This window comes from Tetrao urogallus (assembly GCF_951394365.1).
Source record: "Tetrao urogallus genome assembly, chromosome: 5".
NCBI classification, from domain to species: Eukaryota; Metazoa; Chordata; class Aves; order Galliformes; family Phasianidae; genus Tetrao; species Tetrao urogallus.
In genome coordinates, this window is record NC_136818.1 from 63,168,313 (window position 1) to 63,173,312 (window position 5,000).

The window sequence follows — 5,000 nt, forward strand, 5'->3', positions numbered from 1 at the left end:
TCAATGGGATGCTGAAATGATAACAGGAGATATCTAGAAAATTAAAGTTAGATGCCTTCATCCCCTCACAGAGTGCATGCCCTGACACACTTCTATGTCCCGTAAGCTGGGTTGCTGCTTGTTCTGCTGACATATGTGAAGTGTCACACAGACATCATGTGTCAAGGAGCTCCCCAGAGCTTTGCTATGTGCATCACAGGGAGATAAAAAGGCACCCACAACTCCGGAGTACCTACAGCAGCACTCCAAAAAACAAAAGTCCCAGGAGCAAATATTCCCAAAATACCTTATTTTCTTTGTTAAAAAAACCCAGGCTTTGAAAATTGAGTATTAAAATGGTTGCATGATTTGTATTTTCCTGCGAAGATCTTCAATCTGTCTTTCTCTCAGGTTTCCAAACCTCTCCATACAACAGCACACAGAGCAGGCTGGAAATGGAGAACTTCCTTCGAGAACATTACAGGTGTTCTACAATATGGCTCTTCCCTGACTTTAGTTTTGACTTCCTGTGAGAATTAAACAGATTGAAATGTACTGTTTGGGAGGGAAGAGATAAATGTCTTAATTAACTGCCCTAAGAACACCGTTCCTCACTGGGCTAACAGGTTTCAGCAACTGCATGAAAACTCCCAAGTTGATAGAGCAACCTCCCGGAATTTCTCTTGTTCTCATCTTTCAGAATGCATTTTTTATCTGTCCTGACAATGGAAACCAGGGCATGGCAGCACAACTTCTGATTCCTGGAACAGCTGAAAGCACTGTGTGGGCAGAAGCCAGCAAGGGCATAGAGCTCTGAGTTGGGTTGTGTGGCTGAATGCTAAACCAAGATGGAATGCAAGGTGCAATGTCATGGTAATGGCCCATCAAAAGACCAAGCCAGCCGTGGTGATGAAGAAGACTAAAGTTAAACAAAGACCAAATAAGAAAGGATGCTTAGAAGAGTATTGAAAGCTCTTTGAATATTTTCATTCCCTTGTGGGAAGAAAATAGCTACGTATACAGTCCCGAGCTGTTTCAAACATTTTGATTATCTTCTGATTCTTTTGTCAGTGTTTTTTCCAGACAAGAATGTCAGATGAGGGCCACCTTAAAAACAGCGTAAGATTAGGAAGATTTAAAGACAAGCCCTGGTGTTCAATGAAGGAATGGAAGATTCTCTTGTTCAAGCTGAACAAGAAGACACCTGCAGAGCATTTGCCCATCCAGAAACAGAATTCAGAAGATGCATTTTAAAACGCTTCTCCAGGTACTTCTTGAGACCAGTTTGTCTCGAGCCTGAAGAGGCAGTTATTTAAGCACTTGAAAGAGACTAAAGGCTCAAAGCTAATCTCAAATGCTCAAATGCATATTGGCAGGTATCTCAAAAATCCATGACTGTACTTGCACATGCATGCCCGGGAGTATATTTTCTAAGGCATGCATAGATGCAAATCCATGGTCTGGAGATTAGAAACGAGCCACAACTGTTGAACTGAAATTTATTAAAAAAATAAAAAAAATCTGTATCCTGACCTTCCAGAAAACCCTAATTGCTTCATTCCAGCATTGTTGAGAACACTGGATTTATAATATTTGTTGAATCACTTGCATCTTAATTCTTAAAAAACATCTTTAATTTGTTATTAGAATTGACTGATTTTCTTTGGCTCTACAAATGTGTGTTGTAGCCTAAGAATTCAAAGATTTGTGTAATCTTAGAGATCTTAGCAAAGGGGAATCCAGACTTATAGGCTGACAGTGGAAAGGTAGATGGTGTGAGTTACAGTTTCCCTCTGGAATTCCAGTAGTCCCCTTGTACCCTTGCCTCTGCTATGCACAAAGCTAGAACATAGTATTAAATTCTCGTGCAGGTTATTAGAAGACTTGACTTCTGGACTATCTGGAGATAAAACTAACAGACTAACCAACTTGAGTGCTGAATGGACTTTGATATTTATGAACTGTAACCAAACTTGTATCTCCTATTATCAGCATGTTCCAAATAAAGCTTCCAGAATGCCCATGTAAAACCAACTGCAGCAAGGCTCGGTCTGCCTGGAAAACGGCCTGCAAGGATTTTTCCATGTAGACAGAAGACAATTTTCAAGGATGGGATCGCCCATAATAAACTGCTTTTCTCCAGATCTGAGCATGCTTGTTTGCTTGTTCGTATTTTATTTGTTTAACATCTACATGCAGTAGGCGCTAGATGGAAAAAAAGAAAACGGAAAGGAAGGTTTTCAGCTTTTAAATGTATGAAAGACGCAGCAAAACTAGCAGTGACAGGAAAAATAAAAAGGGAAAGAAGATCAGAGGTTGCAGCCACAGGATTGTGGGGTTTTTTTTGCCGCATTATTTGTGCACTTCAGGGGGGTTTCAGATGCCTGTTGCTTGCGCTTCAGCATGTGCTTGTTTTTAACCTGTTTTCCAAGTGAAATGAGACGTAAGCAATTGCACACTCTGTAGGAGCGTCTGTTGGTCTGTCAGTCCTCCCAGGAACCTTCTTAATCATTTGTGCAATTTCCACCAAATTTCACAGAAGATGTCAAATTGCTGAGACTTCTTCCTGTGGCTGCAGACTTACTGTGGAATGAGAAAATGCTTTGGAGATGCTCCGAATAGCACAGGTGTGGATTCACTCCCTCCAATAACCCGCTGTTGGCAGCAGGTGGCCTGAGGACAACATCCACTGTACACAAGGGGAAGCACCTTCCTCAGTGCTTCCTTGCTTCTCATCTCTGTCTCTGCCTTGATGCTGAAACTGATTTGCAGAGAACCAACGTGGCTGAATAATTACTGTTTGGCAACTTGTCTCAATGCTTTGTCCATTTACATAACAAAGACATTTCTGGTAACATTTTGCCCATATCTTCAGGTAGATAGCAGATTTATCAGGAGCTTAGGAAGACTGCTTCACCCCTTGTCCCAGAGGAAGGTCGCTTTTAGGATTTTGTCAGGACAAAAGACAACGGAGGGGATAATTTTGTTTTGGCCCTCCTGGAAGCCTCACACGTTGCCAAGCCAAACTTCCCAAGAGATCCTCCTACCTCCCGTATTTCTTGCTAACGTGATGCAAACCAAGGATAATACTTCCAGACCCTTTTTGTTATTCAAGGAGCAGTCTGGACTAAGAGCACAACACCCTCCCTGTCTGATAAGCACTTCACAAAGTAGACTCATACTGGGAATCACTTGATTTCTCAGCTGAATGGGGAAGAAGATAAGGTCTTCCATCTTTCGATGAAATATGGTGTTTGGGGTTTAAACTACGAGGCTGATTTATTCCCTTGTGCAGTTCACAGATTTCCCTTGTCCTTTGCCTGTGCTTGTATGAGTGATGGAAGAATTTGCTTTTACTCTTTTTCATGATGTTTCCCAGACCTTCAAGGGCCTCTTTTATCGGTGAGGAATGATGTCTGATGCCCCAGTGATGCCTCACTGAGGGTTTGGTAACCATACGTAGAAAGATGTTGCATCTCATTTGGCTAGGACTGGGTGCATCAAAAGTAGCTGTCTGCAAAACTCTTGTGACTATGACAGACAGGACTTGCAAACCTCAGCAAGCAGCTAGGGCCAAAAAATTGAGGCATTTTGGGAATGCATACAAAAGGGGTGGATTTCTGAAATGCCCACAGCAATTGCCTTTCCCAGGAACTAAGGCTTTAACTTAGAGTTCAGTTCAGGCCCTTCACTTCACCACTTTCATCCTTCTGAGTTATCCTTATACAAAAAAAAAAAATTAAAATTTGAGAATAACTTGTGTTATTAATAGAGAAAACATCAGAATTACGCAAATGTGCAGTTCATAATGTTCATAAAATGCAGCAATAGAACCATTTCATCTGTTCATCCGCAGCTGCTCTGGAGGGATCTGAATATTTTGAAGTCCATCTCCTCTCCTCTCCTCTCCTCTCCTCTCCTCTCCTCTCCTCTCCTCTCCTCTCCTCTCCTCTCCTCTCCTCTCCTCTCCTCTCCTCTCCTCTCCTCTCCTCTCCTCTCCTCTCCTCTCCTCTCCTCTCCTCTCCTCTCCTCTCCTCTCCTCTCCTCTCCTCTCCTCTCCTCTCCTCTCCTCTCCTCTCCTCTCCTCTCCTCTCCTCTCTTCTCCTCTCCTCTCCTCTCCATTCCAGGTTTCATAGGCAGCAAAATGAAATGACAAGGCCCAAATTCAAAGTTGACTGAAATCAATATAAAAACCTAAGGAGTGATTTTTCAAGGATATATCTCCACCCTATGATATAGTTCGACTTGGGAATTCTCTTCCATACACAGGGCCTCACTTTGTCCAACAGATAACGCCATGGGCAACAGTAGAGTTTTGTCTTGGAGAAAGCTATAACACTCCATCTGTTACCCAAGTCAACCAAGAACCAGATAAAATTCAATCCTTTGTGGTCTTTCTTATCAAGTTAGGATAACAGGAACAGTTCAATTCATCCCTTAGATGCTGATTCAGATTTCTTGGTTGCAACTTGGAAGTAAAAATAAAGACAATTTGAGCCAAGACATCACCTTTGCTCCTCCATTCCCTCTTCTCCTATGTGAGTGCTTCTGATAGAAAACCAGTGCTGCCACTACTGTGATAAACAAGGTGGCAACATCTTCTATGGATATGTGGCGTATGCAATGGTTTGCCCATTAGATGTTTAAAAGTATGTAATGACATTCAAATAAAAATTGTCTGCACGTGCAAGTTCTGGGGAGCCAGCACTTAATTCCCTTGGAAGACAGAGGAGCTACCAAGCTCATGGCCTTGCAGAGTGGCTGGGAGCAAAGTCTGGTGTTATGAGCTTGAGTGAAAAGTGGTGTTTTTTACCCCTGGAAAGAATATCCAGGGGCCAAAGAGGAGTACTCAGAAGTGCTTCCATCCAAAAGCTTCCTTGAAGAGATGAAGAAGTTTGATGTTTGCTATGATATGATATGATAACAATAATATGTAACACTACTTTTGTGATGCAGATCAGTATAAAACTAAGAGTAATCAGGAAAATAAACCAATTCTATTTTTTCTTAGTTTGGAGATT